This window comes from Neofelis nebulosa, chromosome 5 (assembly GCF_028018385.1).
Source record: "Neofelis nebulosa isolate mNeoNeb1 chromosome 5, mNeoNeb1.pri, whole genome shotgun sequence".
Taxonomy (NCBI): domain Eukaryota; kingdom Metazoa; phylum Chordata; class Mammalia; order Carnivora; family Felidae; genus Neofelis; species Neofelis nebulosa.
The window spans coordinates 40,146,247-40,172,344 of NC_080786.1; positions in this window are offsets into that span (position 1 = coordinate 40,146,247).

Consider the following 26,098-nt stretch of genomic DNA (forward strand, 5'->3'; position numbering starts at 1 on the left):
TAACTGTACATTAATGAGCAAAAAGAAAAAAAAAATATGCTCTTTTAGAGCTTACGTCCTAACAGGAAGGTAAAAGGAAATAAATACAACATCACAGCAAATTCTCTAGTGTTAGAAGTTGAGAAATGCTTTGAAGGAAAATAACAAGGAAAAGATATAGGAGGCACCGGAGGTGGGAGGGTAACAACGTTTAAAGTGGAATGATGAGTATAGGACCCACTGTAGTGATTTTTACACAAATATTTGAAGAAAGCTTTTTGTGGAAGTGTAATTTTTAAAAAGGTAAATCGTGGCTTTCATACAAATATAAAATGTGCCTGTGCCAAAGATTGCATTTCAGTTATTAGTTTTTCTTCGCTTTTTTTGAGAGTTTATTTATTTGTTTTGAGAGAGCGAGCATGAGCTGGGGAGAGGCACAGAGGGACAGGGGGAGAGAGAATCCGAAGAGGTGTCTGTGCTGTTAGCGCTTGGTCCAACTCGGGGCTCAACCCCGCAGACCGTGAGATTGTGACCTGAGTGGAAATCAAGAGTCGGGCACGCAACCTAGTGAGCCACCCAGACGCCCCTCAATTATTAACCAGTGAGCGGATCAGGAAGATGGGCTTATCAAAGAGCATTTTGTAGAGCTTGGGATTTATGGGTGACTTAGTAAGTAATGTTAGAATAAACTTATTAGGTTAGATATAAAACTGGCTAATGTCTTCTGGACTGTGAGTCATAACCTTACTAAATCTTCACTGACTCGGGGTGCCTGGGTGGCTCAGTCGGTTAAGCGTCCGACTTCAGCTCAGGTCATGATCTCGTGGTTCCGTGAGTTCAAGCCCCGCGTCGGGCTCTGTGCTGACAGCTCAGAGCCTGGAGCCTGTTTCAGATTCTGTGTCTCCCTCTCTCTCTCTGACCCTCCCCCATTCATGCTCTGTCTCTCTGTCTCAAAAATAAATAAACGTTAAGAAAAAAAAAATTAAATCTTCACTAACTCTTTATTACTCCATAGTCAATAATCAAAAGTAAATCTTGAGTCAAACAAAGGGCATTCCTTCAAATGATCCTTGGGTGGATCTGTTAAATAATGCTCCCCAGTGACAGTGAAAGGATCTAATACCCACCTTTTAAAAAAAAATTTTTTTTTTTGCCTTATTTCTAAATTTAAGGGAATTTTCATAAAACCATATGCCAGGATAGTTTTGGCTTTGAGTCAGAGGAAGTCACCAAAGCAAAAACGCTCAAGCAGAAGTTTTCCTTGACAGTTCTATAACTGGCAAGTAAGCCATGGTGGATGGAGGGGAGATGAAGGGAGGTGAATTAAAACTTTGTAAGGCCATTAAAAAAATATTGACTTTTAGATTGAATAAAAGGTGCAGCTGTGAAAGCATCTGATTCAGCAATGAAATCATCTGATATCTAACTTAAAAGAGTCACTCTGGGGCGTCTGGGTGGCTCAGTCAGTTAAGTGTCTGACTTCGGCTCAGGTCATGATCTCATGGTTTGTGAGTTTGAGCCCCGTGTCGGGCTCTGCGCTTATAGCTCAAAGCCTGGTTCGGAGTCTGTGTCTCCTCCTCTCCCTGCCCCTCCCCTGCTCACACTCTGTCTCTGTCTCTCAGTAATAAATAAACGCAAAAAAAAAAAAAAATGGGTTATGCTGCCTGTTGTCCTGGAGTTACATGTGTACAGGGGATTTAGGTGGAGGCAGGAAGACCAGCAAATGTCTATTGCAAAAATCCATGCTTTGGACTCGTGTGGTATTCATGGAGGTAGTAAGAAGTCATCAGAATCTAGATGTGTTTTTGATAGGAGAGAAGGAGAGTTTCCTGAACTCACATTTATGGTGTGAGAAAGATGTTTGGATGTAAATCAACTAGAAGATATGATGTTGTCATTAACTGAGAAGGCTTTGTTTGCAGCAGGTTTAGATTTACACCTGTTAAGTTTGTGTTGCATCTCGCCTCAACTTCCTAGCTCAAATCCAGGTGTTTAACTTAGAGTTGAAGAAATGCAAACATCTCTGCAAAAAAGGAAATACTATATTTAGAGTACTGTACTATATTTACTAAGAAACCTCCATGTGTAAGTGGACCCACGTAGTTCAAACCCACGTTGTTCACAGGTCAACTGTACATTTTCCCCATAATGTATGATCTTCATAAATGCACAATGTTACAGGTCTACTTCAGGCATTCTTTTTTTTTTCTTTTTTTTTTAAATGAAGACAAATTGCTTATGGAGAATATGCTAATTGAATACTGTAATGAAATATTAAAGAAAGTTATAAGGGGGGCAGCTGGTTGGCTCAGTCGGTTAAGCGTCTGATTCATGATTTCAGCTTGGATCATGATCTCATGGTTTGTGAGTTAGAGCCCCACCTCGGGCTCCGCCCTGAGAGTGCAGAGCCTGCTTGGGATTCTCTCTCTCTCCTCTGTCTCTGTCCTTCCCCCACTCACGCTCTTTCTCACAAAATAAGTGAATAAATTAAAAAAAAAAAAGTTATGAAGAAAAGGCAGACCAAAACCTTGAAGAGGCACTCAGTATCTTCTTCAAACGTATTCAGTATGTTGGTAAGTTGTGAGTATACTAGCCCAGGGGTTAAGTGGAAATTTTGGTTTAAATCTGGCCTCTCCTAAAGTGAATATCACTCAGCTGACTGAATATTTGACTCAATCTACCTGTGGCTCAATTTAACTAATTGATAAGCGATTACATAAGTTTATGTAATTAATTTTCTCATTGTTTCACATATGGAGAAATGGAATTTTATTATCTATCTATAATTTCCTTATATATTTGGACATAGGCTTCAATCGAATTATTTAAAACTTTAAGATAAAAGTTAAGATGATCCAATTATGGATAAACTATGCCCATATAATACCATGTGAAAAATACTTTTTTAAAATTGTGAAAATGAGCAATGCCTGTTATTGTCATTATTGCTGTTGTTTTCAAATTCAAATCCTGAAATCCTCATTTCCTTTGATTTTCTTATCTACTAAACATACTTCAAACTTGAATCAAATTTTTATTTTCTTACTATTATAAAATTAAACAATTAATTAAAATTAAGTAGAAAAAGAAAATACGTGTATTTGATCAAATTATGTTTCTAATTTTTCTGTTAAAAGATATTTATTTATTTATTTATTTACTTATTAATTAATTATTTACTTATTTTTAAGGCTTATTTGTTTAATTTGAGAGAGAGAGAGAGAGCATGCAAGGTGGGGATGAACAGAGAGAGAGGGAGAGAGAGTCTCCCAAGCAGCTCCCTGCTATCAATTCAGATCCTGATGCAGGGCTTGAACCCTTGGAACCGTGAGATCGTGACCTGAGCCGAAATCAAGAGTCAGACCTTTAACCAACTGAGCCACCTAGGGGCCCCAAAAGATATTTATATGTTCAAGTATCAAATGATATCTGATTAGAAATATCCATTTTATAGATATTTTATTAAAAATTAAGTCTGCATATATAATTATTTATAAGCATTTTCTGTTTGTAACTAATGAGCTAGATTCTGGAAGCATAAGTCAAATGTTTTTATAGTAGAAAATAAACTGTGGTTTATGTAAAATATATATTTAGCTTTTCTCTGTGTTCTTTTAATAATTCCATTTTAAGTATTTTGGAGGAAAAGGGACAGAGAATTCTTTAAGCTATAAATGTATCATGTCAAGATATTTTAAGAGCCTTCTGAGATTCAGGGAGAAAGAACTGTCTTTTTGTCAATCACCAAATAACTAAAGACAGAGGCTTTGTTTGTTTGTTTGAATATTTTTTTACGAATATGTTCAAATTACATAGATGTAAGATTTCTTCTTTCCTTTTTTGATCCAAATCTCTCAGAGTTTACTGTTTTATATGTAAATGCCTTTGTAATATTAGTTACACTTTGCGGATACAGCTCTCAGGAACTTTTTTTCTTTTCTTTTTGCTCGTTTGTATTCGTTCTTGCTTCCTTTAGTTATTTATTTATTTTTGAGAAAGGTGGTTTTAATTGGTCTTTGCAATATAGAATGCACCATTTACCAACTAAATATGCTGATTAACAAAATAAAAGATCTTTGAATGGCCAGTGAACTATCAATGTTTGCTTACTTCATCCGTAGCTTAGGAAATAGGCCAAGGTCTTCTGAAATATTATGTATATTCTATACTTGCCATAATCAAAGTCAATTGGAAACAATGCACTACCTTTTTTTAAAGAAATGACTTCTTTTTATATTAGCAGAAGTTTAAGCTTCAGAGTATGATTATAGCACTAAGCCACGTTTTGAAGTCAAAGTAGCTAAATTATTCTAGGCTCTGGAAAATTGCTTCTTTACTATCTCAACGTTAAAAATCAATTTTGTTTGATTATTATCATAGATGTTTGTGATTTGGTATATTAGATTCTGCACCATGTCTTAATTCAAGTCTATATAATTAGGGAAGGGAAATGAGATTGAATTTTTTTAATGGCATATTTTATTTACAAGGCAATAGATACTGAATTGCACTGAGTATCTACCATTTTAATCTGCCAAATCTGGACATATTTTTATCTTAAAAAATGATATTCTATCAAAGATCCATGTGGTATCTTCAGGGATGTAGATAAAGGGGTAAAGATGCAAATGTTTAGAAAAAGGAGATAAAAGATAAGCATCTGTTAGACGGGCTACCTACTAAGGGACTCATTTATTCATTTTATTATGATGAATCTATTTATTAGATTTGGCATTGTGAAAATATTTGGATTAGTCATCAGAAGACTTAGGTTCCTGCCCCTGGTCTGCCATGGTGAGGTTTAGTTAACAGCAAAAGGTCTCCTTGTTACAAAGAACAGAATCTAGATTTTGGAGCCATCTGGAGCAGAATTTGAAATCGATTCTACCATTGGTTGCCTAACCTTGGCCAAGTTATATAAATTTAATGAATTTCAGTATGGAGATAAAGAGGTATTCATTAAATATTTCATGATTGTTTCAAACCTTTCGTTTGCAACTGACAAAATAGTTTAAACTACGTTTCATTTTTTAAAGTTAGAAGAGGACAAAGGAGAGAGGAAGGAAGGGAGGGAGAAAGAAGGCAGTTTACTGGCTTATGTAACTGATAGTTTATGTGTAGACTTGCCTTCCAGACATGCTTTGGTCCAGTAGATTCAAATAATATTAAAATCAGGCTCTGTTTACCAACACTTCTTGGCTTTCTTTAACTTTATATTCATACTGGCTTCCCTTATGATAGCAAGAATGCAATAGCACCAAATCCCATGCAATTTTGCTACAAGTACTGAAGAAGAGAACAAGCTTCACTCTTCCTTAAGTCTCAGTATTAATATTCCTACATCTCTTCAGATCTAATTCATCTTAATCCTCTCTGAACAAATCATTATGTCAAGAAGTAGAGCAAGCTAATTAGCTGTAACAAAGCTCGACGTATCCTTGGAGTTGGAGCCAGGATGAATCCTTTGCAAGCCACCTAGCTGATAATGATGGTTTCTCAAAGGAAATATTTTGTGGTAATCCAATGGAACGGATGTAGGAGAATCAACACCAGGCATTCCTTTCAAAGATTTCTTTGGAAAATGAAGTGTCTTATTACATCAAAGATGTCTAAACCAAATTAGATGCTCAAAAATGTTAGTTCTAGGTACCCAGTTAGAGTATCAGTGATATTTTTTATAACACAGTGATGTATGACAATATATCCTAATTTAGATACCTACATTAGAAAATAAAATGAATAGCTCTTCTCTAGGTAGTTAAAAAGCTATTCCTATGCAATAAATTTATTGTGTCTTAAAATCCAACATGCTCTTTTACATGATAGAGAAAGACATAGAGTTAAAGCTAGGTCTATCTTACTTCAGTCTTACCCCGTCATGAGCACATCCTGGTGTCCTGTTAATTACTGTTAGTATTATAAGTGAATAATGTGGTTTTTTTCTCACCTTTAAAGACATTTAGTTGTTGGGTTTTTTTGTTTTGTTTTGTTTTTGTTTTTGTTTTGCTAAAGTAGAGTATGATAGAGAGAGTGCTTAGTAGGCCATTGGTACTATTCACATGGACATTATTAAAGCAGAGGAAGAGACATTCTGGATTTTAAATTATGGTTTCTTTTTGTTTCTAAAATGATACTTTTCTTTAGAAATTGATCTCACTAGATCCCACTAATGTTATAGTTCTTTTATGTTTTGCTGTATTAATTTACATGTATTCTAGTTACGACTGACAAGCTGTTTATCATTAAAAAAGTTAATCAGGAGAAATATATATTTTCCATGTAAAACTCATGTAAGGATGATATGGGAACCAAAAGTGAGAGTAAACAAACATTTGTTTAAAAGGAAATGTTTTTGATAACTTTAAGAGTAAATTTAAAAGCTCTGAAAATCCTTTAAGTTATCATGAGTATTTAGGCATATCTATTTTAAACTAAATTTAGTGCATTTATGAAAATGCTTAATATATTTTTAAGTATGAGAGCAACAGCGCTGGCCAGCAAATGGTAGTAATTAGTCAGTGAAGCAATACCAAAACCCCTGTTATAGACATTTTAGTTTCTTACAGCTTTTCATTGCAAATTTAATTGCCCGCATAAAGCTAAATGCTTTCAAATGATCTTCTTAGAACCTTATCAAATAGTTTTATTAAATAATCAATTGTAACCTAGCAATTTTATGGAACGTTGGAAATACTTTCCCATGGAAATCAATTTTAGTAATTTTTTAAAACAGGAAAATCGTTTTCAAGTTACCACTACAGAGATAAAAGCAATAAAACCAAGTTTAGTTTGTTATGGGGATTTACAAGATCCATTGTGTTTATGTGAATATGGATATGTTGACATCTGATTAAATTTGAGCCAGTGGTACAATGCACAAACTATGAGCTCTTCACTTACCTTCATTTACCTACTAGAAGGCAATGGAACATATGGAAAAGCAGTACAACAAAAACATTTGTCAGATGGATTTACTTATATGATGGCGTGAATGGGAATAATTAAATTTTCTTTCACATTTACCTCCTTGCACTACACCTTTCTTAAGCACTTACAGGGCATTATAGATAGAATGCATTTTGAATAAGGTGTTTTCGATGTTCATAGCTTCAGCTATTGATTTGCAATATTTAATATTTTTCTGCGGGAATAATTTTCTAGACAAAATGTAGAAAGAATTCTATGTACTGTATAGAGACCATTTATGTTCTTAATATCACTTTTGAATGATACACACTGAATGATCCAAAGTAGTACATATCCTTGTGATAGTTTTCAACTACAACAAATTCTTTCTCTTTAGATAGCCAGTGTATATTTGTGTGTCTCTTCTCAGCCAAGAGGAACATTTTACAGGACCAGTGTTGGAATGCTGTAACTGATTTAAATAGATAGATAGATAGATAGATAGATAAACATTTTAAAAATAGGCTGGAAATATTTGGAAATGAGCTCAAAAGAAGTGAGAAAAAGCCTTGAGAGGAATTTTGCCAGGAACAAACAGAAGTGATGCTAAATTATTAAACCTACCCAACAAAAAAACTGATTTCAAAGTATAAAAAGTATCCATAGTGACATATGAAAGGATCTTTGTGCAAACGCTTGCTTAGCCACAGTTAGTAATCAAAAGCTTGTGTTTTGTGTATATGTAGGCAATGATATAGCATACGATCATACATGATTGACCACACATTCAGACTTTTTCCTTCAGTATGCCAGTTACATATTTGTGTTGCCTGGGGTCATTTCTCAAGATGTTTCTCAAGAAAATGTGTCAAATTCAAGCTCTATTCATAGAAACCCTAAAAAGTGAATTACCATATTTCCTAGATACACTTGTTAGTACTATAGGGTCCAGAGCACTTGTGAGAGGTTTTTTTTTGAGCAATCAGAAATCCTTGTCACTGAAGATTCTCTTTTGCACTAGAACAAGAGAAAATTTGAAATGATAGTTTATTAATGAAAAGTGTTGATTTTTGTGAATGGAGACAGTAGCCTATGTATTTTGTGCAGTAAGTTTCTAGCATATCATCTGGCATGTAGAACACATTAACGATGGTACTGAATTGTGAAAATAATATTTTAAATTTCATATGCTAAAAGGCATATGAAAGAGACAGAGACAGAGTGTAAGCCAGGAAGGGGATGAGAGACAGGGAGACACAGAATCCAAAGCAGGCTCCAGGCTCCGAGCTGTCAGCACAGAGCTGGACATGGGGCTTGAACCCACAAACCGTGTGATCATGACCTGAGCTGAAGTCCAGTGCTTAACTGACTGAGCCACCCAGGCGCCCCTATTGCATTTACGTTTTGACAACCAGTACCATCCTGGCCAAAGGCTAAAAGTGAGCAAATTTGCATCATTTTGCTCTTAAGTAAGTTGAATTACACTATCTTGGTATGTCTTTGCTGCCATTTTGATATTGCATGGACATGCTCCGATTTGTTGTTGTTGTTCAAAATAAAATAACATACATACTGTTTTCTTTTTTTTTTTTAATTTTTTTTTCAACGTTTTTTATTTTTATTTTTGGGACAGAGAGAGACAGAGCATGAACGGGGGAGGGGCAGAGAGAGAGGGAGGCACAGAAGCGGAAACAGGCTCCAGGCTCTGAGCCATCAGCCCAGAGCCTGACGCGGGGCTCGAACTCACGGACCGCGAGATCGTGACCTGGCTGAAGTCGGACGCTTAACCGACTGCGCCACCCAGGCGCCCCCATACATACTGTTTTCTAATGATTCATGACTGTATTCTTGTCATTGTTGCTGATGTTCTCTCTCCACATCCTTCTTTTTCTGTCCCTCTCTTTCTCATTCATCTATGGATTTGTGGTAAGGGCAAAATTCCAATTTTTAGAATACCAATCTCAGAAGCCATCTTAGAGATACTCCCCAAGATCCAGCAGGGAAAATTAAGGTTTTGGTGCATCAGTGTGTTCTGTATGCCTGGCAGTGCATCATTCTCTGTCTTCAGTGGGAGCCACTGACTCCATCTTGCCACCTGCTCTAGGCTCTAGACCTTCAGTGAACTTGCAACACTTTAATGTGATGTGCAGGTGATCAAGCATTGAGTGGAGCAGTGCAGATGGATCTGATCTTGTGCCCCAGGTACAGTAATTTGGCTCTGACTCCTTGACTTTTAGCTCTGGCAACTGACTTCCGCCTTGTTTTTCAGATTCTACAACTCCATCTACCACCTCACTAGTCCATATCTTCTCATCAGTTTCCACACTTCCTTCATGCCCAGTGGCTTGAGGTGAACTCTGTTCCTTAGTAGAATTTCACACGTTTTTGCGAAGTCTTATGAGGTCCTGGGGAGCTGAGTTACCAGTCCTAACCATATGTTCTGAGTTTATTTCAAAGCCATATATCTCACTGTTTAGCACCTAAAACCCCATGCTGCAGACCCTTGACTGTTCTCAATGCACACAGTCTCCTGGAAAGTTCAGTCTGGTCCCTCCAGGACTCTGCAGACTTTAGTACACAACAGAATCACCTGTGTTTGTTAAACCACAGATTGCTGGACCCTACCCTTTAGAATTTCTGGTTCAACAGGTCCAGTCGGGGCGCCTGGGTGGCTCAGTCAGTTGAACGTCGGACTTTGGCTCAGGTCATGATCTCTTGGACTGTGAGTTTGAGCCCCGCGTCAGACTCTGTGCTGACAGCTCAGAGCCTGGAGCCTGTTTCAGATTCTGTGTCTCCCTCTCTCTCTGACCCTCCCCCGTTCATGCTCTGTCTCTCTCTGTCTCAAAAAAATAAATAAATAAATATCAAATTTTTTTTTTTTTAAACATGGGTCCAGTCAAGGCCTGGGAATTTTCATTTTTAACAAGTTACCAGGTGATGCCAAAGCTGCTTGTCAACTCTGAGAACTATGCTCTATTCTAACTCCTTGGCTTGTTGGCATGTAGTCTGTAGTATCAGTATTGGGTTTTTTTTGTGTGTGTTTGTTTGCTTGTTTGTTTGTTTCATTTCTTCTTAGATATCTGACAAAAATATCTCTGTGTTACTCTAGCAGTGTACTGAGCATTTAATAAGTTCTTAGTATGTTCCAAGTAGCATAGGAACTACTTATCACTTATTTTAATCCATAAACAAATCTGAAAGATTATCTTTATGGATGGAAAATATGATTCACAGAGATGGTTAGAAAGTTCAACATGGTTACATATGTTGTAAGTGGAAAAATGAGATTAAAAGTCAGGCTGTCTGGGGGCATGTGGGTGGCTCAGTAGGTTAAGTGTCCAACTTTGGCTCAGGTCATGATCTCGCAGTTCATGAGTTCCAGCCCTGCACTGGGCTCTGTGCTGGCAGTTTGGAGCCTGCAGCCTGCTTCAGATTCTGTATCTCCTTCTCTCTCTGCCCCTCCCCCTATTCACACTCTGTCTCTCTGTCTCTCTCTGGAAAATAAAATAAACATTAAAAAAAAAAGTCAGGCTGTCTGATTCAAACTCTTATGGATTACAAAAGTTTATGTTATCTTCAGGTACATATAAAGGACATTAGAAATTTGCTTTAAACAAAAAAGCTCTGACAGAAGTCAGATTTTTATCATGAAAATGGTTATTATAATTATTATAATAATGATTATAATTATACATTCATTGTTATGATTATTACAGTTTTATACAAGTTATCTGCAAAAGATCCTTCCCCAGAAGAGAAGTGAGTTCATCTGAGCACTGAACAAGATATAAAGAATTTAAAATCAACACCACGGATGCAGAATACCTGAAACGTTAGTTCTGTATCATGAACACTTAACCTATAATCTGATTGATGTGTATCACACTAGCAAGAAACTAGTGAGAGTTAGTGAGAGAAAGACATGTGAACGGAATGCTCAAATAAGAGATTGGTGGGGAGGTGTTTCTTGGTGCCTTCAGACAAAGACGCTCATCTTTCTAAATAGCTACAATCATAGGATAGGATGAAGGTTGGTCTCTAAGAATAGTTCTTTTATGTCAATTAGAGTTGGACAAAAAATTGTGTTGTTTAAATCAGCTTGCCCATCTTCGTATTTGCCTAATATGGCATCGGAGGTTATGCATCCATACGCTTTTAGAATGTGTTTTTCTTCCTATAAGTCAAAAGCACCATATTACTTCCAAGATGTTCAAGACACATGTCAGGAACATGCACTTACCCCTATTTTTTTTTTGTGTTTTAAAGGCACCCTCCCTTCTCTGCTAGTGAAGAGAAGACAGGACCAAAGAGCACAGAGTACACCAGAGAGAGACCGGTTACGGGTTCTTAAAGTTAGTTCCAAAATGTGCCTTGAACCACTTGAAAGATGAATTAACTTTATCTGTGGCCCATTTTGTATGTGATTTCCTTGACCATTATATGATTACAAAGTGCACAAAATATAAGTGATGTTTCCTTTAGACACTTTCTTTGCCAGCCTTGACTCTGCTTACTTGCGACAGATACAAAATTCAAGAAGAATCAGTAGACATTTAAATAGTGATTATACTAATGCTAGTTGAATGTTTCTTAGGAGTTTGGGGTTGAATAACATTTAGCTACAATATACTAGAATATTCTAGTATATTCTAGTACATTCTTCCGGATGAATATCAAACTTAATTGAATACTATTTATTCTATCAGCTGCCAGTTCTAAATAACTTAGGAGCCAGTAGTTAAGGCTATTATTTTTGTTAAGATTGAGCATACCTCACAACTTCTTTCAAATGAGATCTCAAGATAGCCTGAACTCACGTGGGTAGTCATGTGTAAGAGAAATGTACTTGGAGGAATCGATTGTTTGTTCAGAGAAACTCAATGAACTATTCAAGCTCAAGTAGAAAACAGGCAGAAATTTGACTTCATTAAGACTGTCTAGAAAGTTAGAAGTTCAGTTAAAAAGAGAACTTGAGTAAAATTTTCAAGAATAGATTATGTTACCATGAGTCACTATATACTAAATACATATGATATATATTTATTCCATTCTCTTCCCAAACAAATAGTGCTGGTTCTGTTACATACTGCCATTTATCTTGAAATTATACCCTGCATGTGACAGAAAAATGGCAGCTGGAAGACAATTTTCTTACAAAAATCTGTGAGAACCAAACAGAAAATAGAGCCCCATTTGATGCAATAAGCCTATCTCTATTTAGAGGTAATATTTAATTTATAATCCAAGTTATAGACAAACATGTAAGCTTGGACTCCAAATTTAAAATAAACAGAAGAAAATATTATATATGGACTTATGAAGGGTTCATTCACCTGAGAAATATTCAAAGAAAGCCTTGGTTCCCTTGCTTTCAAAATAACACTGAAACATTTGTTTTGAGGTTCCAGTTCACAATAAAATTGCTCCCTAATTACTGGGCAACAGTACTGGAGATGGTCTGTTGAAAATATTACCACACATTTGCCGGGTTAAAAAGAACTTCCAAGCAATCATCACTTCACTAGTAAAGCTAGAAGTGTGGTAAGAATAGTAACAGAGGTTTCTAAGAAAAGCTGTAAAGTAGCCTTCTAAATTTACTTGTCATAGATCTTCAAACAGGAAACAAAGTCACTTACCTTAAAGAAATCATTTCAGAAGATAAAATACTTTGCTGACCCTAAGTGTTATAAAGCAAGTATGGGGAGGAGAAGAGAAATTTATATACCTTTGGCTCTACCAGCCTATGAAATAATGTTTTAAAGTTTAATCCCATGAATCTACTAGCTATCATCTATCTATCTATCCACCCATCTATCATCTACCTATATATCTGATCTAACTATCTTTCATGCATCATTATTTTTGTGCTGGGTCACATGCCATTCTGAAGCAGCTAGAAAATGAAAGTCCACACACTCATACGAAATATTTGGGCTTAGAATTGCTTCAGAATTCAGAATGTTTTAGACTTATTGAAATGAATAAGGCACAAATACCCTCTACTACATACCACTCTTGTCATAGTTGGGGGATGTACCCTACAACCAAATACATTTACTGTAGCAAAATTTATGAATATGTCCACTGTTATATAGCTTCACATCAGTTCAGGTCAGATACTCAATGAGTTCAGGCCAAGCTGAGTTTTTCCACCAAAGAAGTTACCATAAAAATAACCAAACAAAACAAAATTATGGTTTTCAAAGATTTTCGTGTACCAGAAATGTGACAGTGGGAAGGTGGGCTTGTATTTACACTAGGCCCAGATTAATGTAAGAAAAACCTCATGGTTATCCTCATGGCCTCTCTAAATTTCCTATTTTCAAAGTGCCTGAAGATATGTAAAATAATGATGACATGTCTTTTAAATGAAATTATATAAAATCTGCCAAAAGCACTATTGTAAAGTAAGGGTGTGAGTTCAATACGTTGGTATAACTCTAACTACTTTAATAAACAAACCCAGGTCTAAAAATTATGTCTCAGGGAAGTTAATTTTTGCCTTTGTAGGGCCCAAAATAGATATTCCTGCCTGGGGGCATGGGAGATGTCTCTGGCTCTTCCATTCCTTCCATCTTGTGGCTCCGCCAAATTCAACACGATGTTTTCAGTTTTTGTGCTTCTTTGCAACAATCTAGCAGAAAGAAAAAAATGGAAAATGCACTTGTTCTTTTTAACCTCCTTGACCAGGACGTTATTTATGTATGTATATATAAGTATACATAATCAATCTCTCTCTCTCTCTCTCTCTCCATATATATATATATATATATATATATATATATATATGTGTGTGTGTGTGTGTATACATGTATATGTATGTGTATATACATGTATATACACATACATATATACATATAATATATATGTATATACATATATATGTATATACACATATATATATACATATAATATATATATATGTGTGTATGTATATACACACATGTAGTTGCAGATTACTCAGCCTCTTGCTAGTCATAACTCTATGATTAAGGTGGGGGAGCATGAATTTTATTGGACAGTTTGCTCTGTCTCTCATGCTTACATTTTAGCAATGGAATGTCATTAATAAATGTAACATCAATGATGCTTATTCATCCACTGCTTTCGTAATGAGGACATTATGGTTGACTGCAATACCCAGAAAACTCCAACTCTCCCTGGAATTCCAGATTATAGAGACTTCCTTAAACAAGAAAAAAGAATACACTATCATTTTCACATCTGTCATTCATTGCATCCTTTCTATGTCTATTCAGGAATTACACGGTCTAGAACAAGACCCCTATCACAAGACCAAGATTAGATGAAAATGGAAAGTGTTCCATTGGTGTACATTAGTATTAGGAATGAAATACAAAAAAAAAAAAAAAAAAAGAAAAAAAAAACCTCTGAAATGTTTATAAATTAGATCTTTTTCTTACAATCCAGTTTGGCTCATAGAGGTAGTGGGAAATAGACTCTAGTTGAAAGTAGGAAAGCAGATAGGTATTTAGATTTCTGCTCTCTAGGCCAAAGTCTGGGAAAAGGGAAAGGGCTTAATATTTTAGGTAAATGTAGTGGGGCACTTCTGCCCCAAGTTCATGTGTAAGTCATTGAGGGAAAAAACCACACACAAACACACGACTCTAACACTAATTTTATTTTCATTTATTTATTTTTAATGTTTTTATTTATTTTTAAGAGAGAGACAGATAAAGCCTGAGTGTGGGAGGATCTGAGAGAGAGGGAGGCACAGAATCCGAAGCAGGCTCCATGCTCCATACTGTCAGCATAGAGCCTGTTGCGGGGCTTGAACCTTTGAGCTGCGAGATCACGACCTAAGCCAAAGTCAGAGGCTTAACTGACTGAGCCACCCAGGAGCCCCATCACTAATTTTAATATAATACTTACCAGTTCTGTCTACATGTTCATATTTAACATGATTGTAGTCATAATATTAAAGTGAAACATTTCCCAAGATTATTTAAAAACAGTGGACTAAATTTTTTGAGATCATAAACCACATGTTAAATATAAATTGAACAAATAATTATCTACTTAGTCTCTAAAAAAGAGAAACAAATTCAGACTTCTATTTTTCTTTAGATTAAGATGTATAATTGCACTTCATGGAGGATCCAGACCAACTATTCACAGTAGAAAGAAATTGTTTTTCAAATACATTACTCAGCCTTGGACCAACTGTCATTTATCTTCTGCTTAACACAAGATAATGGTGAAATTGCTGCCAATTTTATTTATTGCATTGTTATTGATAATACTAAAAATGGTCAATAATAATATTATATTGGACATGTTTATAAAATGACAAAAACTAAATAAAAAGTCATAAAGCATAACCCTATAGATTTCATTTAATTCCCACAAAGTACTGTTAATTTATACCTCTTGGCAAAGTTCTTCAACCAATTGCTAAATGACCGTGTTTCATTTTATGTAATGAAAATCCTCGATCATTTCATCAAGTGTATTAAGTCAAGATACAAAATGTTTTTAGTTAGGAGTTAACGGCAGTTCAGAGCCATTTAGGAAAACAGGAACCACACCAGTTATTTGAACAGGAAGAATTTAATGAAAGGATTTAGATAAAGAAACACTGGAAGGTTAAAAGGACAAAATGGAGAAATAAATAACACATACATAATAAATGTAGAAAGAAGTATGGATGCTTGAACTGTGAGGCAAAAAGGAGATCAGTTTAGATTCTTTAAATCTGGAAAGTCAGAGGAGGGGTTGCTGCGCTGGTACCATTAAGGAGGTGCATACACACTGGTTCAGAGACTGGAAACTGTAATTGTCTCTTCCTGTTGCAGTGAGATGCTAAAAAAAAACAATGACTAAACAGGAAAGAACTCATTCCCTCTGCCTCCTCTCATTCCCCATATTGTCAGAAGCTGTCAGAACATCAGCTCAAGAAGGAGAAATGTAGTTTGCTTAATAACCATTTCATTATCTAAGCAATATAATTGGGGACTTATAGGTGAGAATTGATAAATGGTCACATTAAAAATATGTGCAATTCCACTTGATCAGAAAAACTTTCAGTCTTTGAAACAAAATGAGATTAAAACATAAAATAAAATGAGATCAAATGTACATAGTGAATCTAGTGAAATTCATTCTTGATCGCAACATGTGCCCTCAGTTCTATTGAATTATTGACTTACTCTAGAGATGTCTATGCCCTTTATATTCAATAACCTATTGGATTATGTCAAGGATATTTTTAGCATCCTTACAGAGATCTAACTCTTAAAATTTAACATTTGTCATTTTAAAAAACAGTAACGTTTATCTACCATCATCTCTTTCCAGTTGCCTCATTGCTTTCTCATAGTTAACCTTTCCTTGGTTCTAAATCAGTATTCATTTAGCTTTGACTCCAAGTATTTTTTTTCACTTTTATGAAGTGTAGGAGTGATTTTATCCTGCCTTCTAGATATATTTTATTTAGCTAAATCCACTAGAGACAACTATAACTTTGTGTTTCTTATGCATCTTCTTTCAAAATATCTCAGCATACACTTGATGTGTTTACTAGTTTGAACATCTGTTTAAAGATTTCTCCTCTAAGCCAGAAATAATCTCTTCTGCCTCTGAAATCCTATAAAATTTTATCTGTACCTCTATAATGGTATAAACATTTTCCAATCAGAGCTAAACTTATCTGTGTATATATGATTTTCTTTCCTATTCCACTTTTAAATTGGAACAAGGTCTTCCTGCAAGCATTATTATGTGACAAATAGTTCATTGGGTGTAACGAATGCAAATTTGAATAAAATAATTTTCTCTTATGGAAGTCATGGTCAGCCAAGAGTGATACGTAAATAAATAAATTATTAAATTATGTGCAATAATTGCAAAATATAAAAGATAAAAAGAGAGCAAAAAGAAATGGTGATTCATTTTCCTGGGAGTGAGAGGATTGAAGGAAATTCCAGCTGCATCTTGAGTTGGCATTTGAATCGGTATGAATGCAACTGGTGGGGTTGGAGAGTCAAAGAATGACATTTTACGTGGAAAACAAGGCATGAGTGAAAATTCAAAGATGCAAAAGTTCAAGGCATATTATAATAACTGCAGGGAATTTAGTAGAACTTAAGATGGGATGAGAGGGAGCACTCTTTTGGGTGTAGGTAGTGTTCAGATCATGGAGATGCTTGAATGCAATGCAAAGCATTTCTACTCTATTCAGTAGGAAGTGGAGAATTAATGACGTTTTGTAAGGGGAGGACACTCACAATCAGTTTTAGTGAAAGCCGAAGATTAGACCAAAGATCAAATGAAGACAGAAAGGCTTTAGAATATTAGTTGAAGACATATAACCTCATGAAATGCTCTTGTGGAAAACACTGAATTTTGAGGAGGAGGCACAGAGAAAACCAGAACCCTTTTGTAAATAAATCCAGTGATGGAAGCATCAATGCCTCCTGGCAGCAAACCCAAGGTTGCATAATGTTTAGTGTCAATGGTATAGTGAGGGAAGTAATGACATCCTGACTAATCTATTTCTTGCAATACCCAGGGGTGCAATTCTTGCTGTAATCCTAACGTGTTTCATTCTCATTCTCCAAGATTTCCTTCCGTTTTGTGAATTAAGTGGCCTACTTTCAATACATTTCTTTTCTCTTTAACTTAGCCAGAATTCTTTTCTATAGAATCCTAATTGCCTTTCTATAGATCTGAAGCTTAACTACAAGTTGCTTTGCAAAACCTAAGAGAGTATCTTTAAACACATAAGAGATGATATCAGTTTCAAAATATTCTTACTTTGAAAGCCTAAACCTGAATGCAGTATCAAGATATTTTAAGGATACCTTGTTGAAAGTAATAGTGGAAAAAAAAACAGATTTGACATGGTAATTGCATTTCAAGACTAGAATTGATGATTAAATGAAATGCGTTTTTTCACAAGCCCATATGAACTATGCTAGAGTGCTAGGATAACATGTTTTATAATTGCAATGGGCTCATTTTTATTGACTTTTTTAATTTTCAAGAAAATGAAAAGAAGAAAAAAATAATTTATGCAGTATATTAGCATAGAGCAAGATGCTTTCCATTTTATAAATCTTCCTTCTATTCTTTCCAATGTTTTTATGCTCTTATTTTGCCTTATGTAGTAACTACTTATTATATTCTGATAAATATTAACAAAATACTTCTACTAATTTGATCAAAACATTGAAAATTATTGTATTTGGTAAGAGAAGTTTATGTTTGGGGTGGCATTTGTTTTTTTAAAGGACACTTTATATACAGTAAAATTTACCCTTTGTAGTGTTTACACCATTGTCTTCTGTCACTCTATTGTCTTCTGATTTGCATAGTTTCTGCTGAGAAGTCTATGTGTAATTCTTAATTCATTCCTCATATTTTGTATCTTTTTTTCTAGTTGCTTTCAAAAAGTTTGTTTCAATATTTGGTTTTTAGCAGCTTGGATATTATGTATCCTTGAATGTAAATGTGTGTGTGTGTGTGTGTGTGTGTGTGTGTTCTTTGTGTTTTGAATTTATCCCCTTTGATGTTTTCTAAACGTCTTAGATCTTTGATTTCTTCTCTTAAATTAACTTTAGAAAATTCTCAACAATTATGTTTTTTTTTCTGTAATTATCTCTCCCTTCTTGCATTCCATATATATATATATATATATATATATATATATATATATATATAATTGTTTGATATTTTCCACAGCTCCTGGATGCAATGTTTTTGGTTTTATTTTTAAAGCGTTTATTCTATTGGTTTATTTTTAAGAGCACTGACTCTTTAGCTTTATGAAGTCTACTTATGAGGCCATTGACAGGATTCTTTATCTCCATTACCATTTTTAGCATTTTAATTGATTCTTTCTTAAGAGTTTCTGTTTGTCAGCTGAAATTACTCATGTTTTTCTGCATGATGCCAACCTTTTCCACTGTACCTTTAATATATTATTTATAATTAGCTTAAATTCCCCATTTGATAATTACAATCTCTGTATTATACCTGCATCTCATTCTGTAGATTACTTTATCCCTTGACAGTGTTTTTTCTTCATCTCATAATTTTGGTTAAAACCTAGATATGTTGGGTGGTATAGTAGAGACTGAGGTATATATTATTTATGCCTGGAAATGGGCACATCTCTTCTCTTGCTTGGCTTTAATGTGAGGAGTTGAGTCAATCTTGTTAGGAATCACTATGGGTTTGGGTTTTGTTGTTGCTATATTTCATTTCCTTGGACAACATATTTCTAAATTCCTCTAGCATTAGTGTGTAAGCTATTTTGTTGGAGAGTTTTTCCTCAATGTCTGCTTCACCCTCAGTTTTGGTCCTGTCTTTGTGCTTATACATCAGAGACGTTCTTGCTCCACAGTTTTGCCTGGCAACAGGAGTAAACTGCTGTTACTAGTCCCTCAAGACTTGCTACCTGCTGGTGTGGGGCCAAGGGCTGGGAAAGGGTGTTCTCTCTTATTTGTGTTCTGCTCCATTTTAAGAAGGGGCTTTGTTGCTGGATCTCACAGGAAGAGTCTTCTCAGAGACCTTGTAACCACCCCCAGTGTTAGGGATTCTCTAATAGTCAAAAATATTTTTCTGAAAGACCCACAGAGAAAAGCATTTTCCTCTTTTCTTCCCCCATTAGCAATTTATCCCTGCCTTGCCCTGAGAGTGATAGAGTGTTCTGTCTTTTGTCCAGAGGCTTAAGGACAAAGGACAAAGGCTTAAGGCTCTTGTGTAGTACAAAAGATAGTTGAGAGAAATTCAGATGAGCTTTTTGTGCTTTTTCTATAGTGGCTACTGTTCCCCTGACCCAACCCTGCACTACCAGGAGCAAGTTTTCTTTAGTCTCTGCCTTCCGCGGTCCTTTGCATGAGTAATTTAGTAAAGACTTTGTCAAAGAACCTCTAAGGGGTGGTGGATTCTCCTGAATTTGCAGTTCCTTAGTGTTCTGTATTTTCAAGTTGGCCCACGTGTGCCCATTTGTATTTGTTAAAAGTCTTAGCTACATTATTCTTATTGGTTTGTATGGCATCATCAAGTATCTTCCCCACGGAAGACAGTTTCAAGTCCATTTCTCCTTGTTTTTACTTTGGTTTCGAACTAGTGATTGTTCTGCAACCTCGGGTCTCTGATTACTTTAGCTGTCACTGTGTAAAGAGAAAAAGAAAAGCTTGAAAACTGGCAGAAGTGATGGAATGATCTGAGAGAGGGGATTATACTGAAGGTCTAGAAACTAAGATGGGAGAGTAGATGGTAGAAAGCAACTAAAAAGCTTCCTGCCTCTGTGGCTTTTCAGTCAAGTCGAACAAACAAGTGTATGACCAGTAAATCACTGCAAAAAGAAGATCAAGATTAAAAACAAGTTAACTCCCTGATACAGTCATATAATCCAATTAATACCACTTAATAGCAGGGACTTAAAAAAGGGAAAGGTAAGAGGAAGGACATGTAAAGTGACAGAAGCAATGTAACAAACTTATGAAAGAGATTCAGATGGTGAAAGCGAGCATGACATTGAAGTGAGAAGGTAAGGATGATGTTTGATATCTCACCTTCCTCCTTTTACTCACTTGCAATCCCAGAAGATGATGTCCTCAAAATCCCACTCAGGGTAGAAGTGGTTGGTGACGAATGTTGTGATAAATGCTGCTACTGGACCTTCACCTGGCTGTATTGTGTCCCCACAGAAGCTCCTTGGCATCATTTATACCCGATAATCAGTCATTTTTTGTCTCACAGTGTCCTCCTTCCTTCCACATTATGCTTCTGTGGACATGCAGAGCCCAATGTAGGGCTCAATCTCATGAATCATGAAATCATAACCTGAGCTGAAATCAACAATAGGATGCTTCACCTACTGAGCAACCCAGCCTCCCTGATTCTTCCTTTCTTTAAGAATAGCATGTATTTACTGTTGAATAGCTCTACAATCAGTTCCTGTAGAATCTACGAAGTCCAGCAGCCTTCCCTCATTTCACCCTTTCTCCATCTCCTTCACCTCAAACTGGCAGTATTTCTGCTCGTGTAAGCCCATAATCTCTTTCTCATTCGACAGTTTAGCCACACCTTTGTTGCTCTTTTCTGAATATGCTTTCTTATTTATTTATTTATTTATTTAGTAATGTGAACAAATTGAGAATTTTCCAAATCTTTAAGTTCTGGTTCATTTTTGCTTAACAATTCCTTCTTCAATTCCTTCTTCTCTTCCCACATTTTCACCATAAGTAGGAGGAACCAAGCTACTCTCTCAACACTTTTTCTAGAATTCTTGTCAGCTAAGTATCCAACTTTATTACTTACGAGTTTTACCTCCACAAGATACTAGAGCAGCAATGTAATTAGGCAAGTTCTTTGCCACTTCATACCAAAGGTTGCATTTCCTCTAGTTTCCAATGACACGTTACTCATTTCCATCTGGGACCTCATTAGAATGGCTTTTAACATCCCTATTTCTACCAGAATTCTGTTCCTGATTATTTATGTATTCTCTAAGAAGACGGAAGCTTTCTCTGGAGCTCTCCTCTTTTCTTTCAGAGTCCTTATTAGAATTGCCTTTAACATTTGTATTTTTAGCATGCACCTCCTCCAACCTCTTCGATCACTCAATTCTAGAAGTGCTTCCAAATTTTTAGGTATTCATTACAACAGCATCTGCATTCTGAGTACCAAAATCTGTATTAGTCCGTTGGGCTACCAAAACAGAATATGGACTGGTAGCTTAAACAACAGAAATTTATTTTATCACAGTTTTGGAGTCTGAACATTCCAAGATCAGTTTCTGATGAGAGTTATCTTCCTGGCTTGCAGATTGCTGCTTTCCCTATGTGCTCATATGGCCTTTCCTTGGTGCATACCCATGAATACAGCAAGGTCATGAGGGTAGGACCCTTATGATGGGATTAGTGCCTTTATAAGAGATACTTATCAAAAATCAGTTAATATTATTAGATGACATGAAATCATATCCCAAGTTAAGATTGACACTATAAACATGTTTTCATAATGTAGACACAAACTTTTTAAATGATACATTTATTTGTATTTCCCTGATGAGGAGTGACAAATCAGGAGACTATAGATGCTGGAGAGGATGTAGAGAAGCGGGAACCCTCTTGCATTGTTGGTGGGAATGCAAACTGGTGCGGCCACTCTGGAAATCAGTGTGGAGGTTCCTCAAAAAATTAAAAATAGATCTACCCTATGACCCAGCAATAGCACTGCTAGGAATTTACCTAAGGGATACAGGAGTGCTGATGCATAGGAGCATTTGTACCCCAATGTATATAGCAGCACTTTCAACAATAGCCAAATTATGGAAAGAGCTTAAATGCCCATCAACTGATGAATGGATAAATAAATTGTGTTTTATATACACAATGGAATACTACGTGGCAATGAGAAAGAATAAAATATTTTGTAGCAACGTGGATGGAACTGGAGAGTGTTATGCTAAGTGAAATACGTCATCCAGAGAAAGATACCATATGTTTTCACTCTAATGTGGATCCTAAGAAACTTAACAGAAGACCATGGGGGAAAAAAAGTTACAGAGAGGGAAGGAGGCAAACCATGAGAGACTCTTAAAAACTGAGAACAAACTGAGGGTTGATGAGGGGTGGGAGGGAGGGGAGGGTGGGTGATGGGCATTGAAGAGGGCACCTGTTCAGATGAGCACTGGGTGTTGTATGGAAAACAATTTGACAATACATTTCATATAAAAAATAAATAAAATGATACATTTATATTGGCAGAATTTCTTTTAGGTATTTTTTAGACATATATAATGTATGCATCATTCCAGTCTCATGTAAGTCCATATTAAGGTTCTCAGATTGATTTTGGCTCTCAGAAACCCTTCTATGGTGTGATCTTGTGTAAGGCACAGTTTAATCAACCTTGTACAATGATATGGACAACTTGAAAGTAGAAAGAGGTGATACAAATAAAGAGAAGCAGAAGATGGGCTGAGAAATTGGAATAGAAAAGTTTATATCCATAAAGGCATTTCATTACTTAAAACTTGATGATAGCAAAGACAGTATTAGCATTTTTAAATGAAGTCTTTATGACACATAGCAAAAGTTAAGATCGTCCATGGTATTTGAGGAATATTAGGCTAGACTTTTCCAGAACACCAAAGACTCTTTGGGGAGTAAGTTAGAGACTACTTGGAGATGCATTGGCTTTTTCATGACCTCAGAGTTTCATTTCTTGAATTGCATAATATTAGAAACTCAAAGTACCTAACTTGCACCCAGGGACCCACTGATGACTGGAGAGACCTGGCTTTCCACACAGTGGTGATGAGACAGCAGAACTGGGAATGTCAAACTGTGGTGATATGTGCTATGGGGAACAGTAAGAGTCAAATTTATGACACCCTCTACACTGTCTCAGGAATCTCCTTGTGTGCTTGAAGCTGCTCTTAGCCTCTCTGAAACCATACATTTTGTGAAAACGTCATTTTCTTCACTTATTTACTCACTGTATCGAAAGTCTGTTGGTATGTATCGCCCAATGTAGTGAAACACCATAACCTGAACTACTTTTTCTCTTTCCTCCTATGGAGAGAAATCAGATGGTTTAATTCATTTGTATGCAGTTTGAGTCAAATTCTCTTTGTATTTTTATGATGGTATAATAACTATCAGAAACATTCCCATGGTGGCTGTGAGCACTATAATAAGCAAAGTCTGAAAGAACGATTTCAGATTATGCTCTAAATGTGCACAAAAATAATTTTAAAAAACAATATTATTTACTTAATAGTCCATTCTTAGGCAATTTGAAAATACAGAATGAATATTTAATACCCTCAACCATAGAAACATTTTGATAGAGCTAGCTGATCATAAACTTGATATATTAGGATATGCAGTTGCACTTTCAATATAATATGTCTAAAATATTAATAAAGATGTAGATATAAATGGTATCAAAGCATTAAAGATGGGCAGTATTCAATTCTGCATTATTGTATGCCTGCTTTCTTTTGATAGTATAATATATCTTAATCAAATTTATGACCTAGAGAAAGCATTAAAAAAGATGAATGTATTTAAAATCCAGAGACATTAGCCATGTATATTTCCAAATTAGAAAGGAAAGAAAAATATGTTCTATTTTACTTTGCTAAGCATTGTACTTCATGACAAAGAAATTACACATGCTGTATTGGAAAGTGGACAAATGCTTAATGATAATTGAATTGAACTGTTGCATTGCTGATACATTTATACTTAGATATAATTCATGGTTTCCAGGAAAACTGCTTAATGAAATAAGAACACCGCTGTATATTTACAATCTACTATAGGGAAAAATATCTATAATAACTTAAATTTTACATTTAAACTTGTAAAAAGATGTAAAAACCAACCTTTGTTTCTTAAACTCTTCTGGTTTCTTTTTATTGTTAATTACCTTTTTCTGAATTCAACAATAACGCAGTCATTATCTAAAATTGCTAATGATATAAAATAAAGCATTAATAACAAAAGTCCTCTATTCTTTTAGTTGTGAAAATTTGATTCAGATATCTCATTTAAAGTAACTTCTAGCTGACTGCTCCTAATTTCCCACTAAAATACCAGTGAAGAAGTACCAAAGATAAAAACTCACAACACAAAACTCAGAATGATAGACAATGTCTTTTAAAACTCTGGAAGCAATTTTCATGATGTATACTTGACAGTTAATTTAAAAAAAAAAAATCATCTCCTGAATCAAAAAACCCTACCAATCTGGAAGATCAATAAATTGATAGGTTTGAGGGAAGCCTAGAAAGACAGAGATTAACTGAAAGAAACAGTGGTACATTATGGGACAGTGTTTTGGAATGCTACATTGGTTCATTCTTCATTGTGTACTTACTGATGCTGAGTTGATAGATAAAAGGAAGGCACTTTTCTATTTTAAGGGTTTCCTCACTTTCTTAGCTCACTACACTTCTCCATCCCTATATAGAATGGTTTCACTCTTATGTGGATCCTGAGAAACGTAACAGAAACCCATGGGGGAGGGGAAGGAAAAAAAAAAAAAAAGAGGTTAGAGTGGGAGAGAGCCAAAGCATAAGAGACTGTTAAAAACTGAGAACAAACTGAGGGTTGATGGGGGGTGGGAGGGAGGGCAGGGTGGGTGATGGGTATTGAGGAGGGCACCTTTTGGGATGAGCACTGGGTGTTGTATGGAAACCAATTTGACAGTAAATTTCATATATTAAAAAATAAATTAAAAAAATAAATAAACATAAAAAAAATAAAAAAATAAAAAAATAAAAGGCAAAAAAAAAAAAAAGAATGCAACTCATGGAAGAAACGTTGTATAATGAGTTGAATGGAGACCTTTCAAAAAATGTGTTCATGTCCCGGTTCTCAGAACCTGTGAATGTTACCTTTATATTAAAAATATGACTTTGCAAACATAGTTAAGTTCAGGATCTTAAGATGAGATCATCCTGGATTATGCAGGTGTATCTTAAATCCAATGACACATGTCCTCATCCAAGGTAGGGTGGGAGGAGACACACAGAGAAGGCAGTGCAAAGGTAGAGACAGAGTGGAGCCCTGTGACCACCAGCCAAGGAAGCCAAGGGATGCTGACAGCCACCAGAAGTTGAAAGAAGCAGGGCAGTGTTCTTTCCTGGAGTTTCCAGGGAATACATACTTGCTGTCACTTCCATGTTAGAATTCTGAGCTCCAGAAACCTGAGAGGATAAATTCTGTTGTGTTAAGCTACCAAAGTTGCGGTAGTTTTTCACAGCAGCCACAGGAGACTCACAGAGGTAGCGATAAGGAGATGGGGGAAAAGAGTGCACATTAATAGAATCCTGATGTGATATATCATGCCATGGAAGGCAGACAAGTGTGCAACAGCGAGACTCCTAGTAAATGTGCATCCTGGGGTTAATTATAACGATAATGATGATGGCATCTTCTGTTTCTATTTTTATTATAGAATATTTTATTATTAAAAATCCTGGTCAGAAAATCTTAACTTCTGAATGCTCTTTCTTGTTCTTCATCATGCATTTAATTTCTCAATATATTACTCTATATTTTATCCGGTGGAAAACGCTAAATGAGAAATAAGAACTAAGTTAGTTTTGACTTTTCAAAGTGTCTTTTGGACAAATAGCACAACTTGCATCTCCAGTGAGAACATATCTTCCAGATATCAGTCCAATAACTAAGGAAGTCTGATGTAATTCTGCCTGGTACTC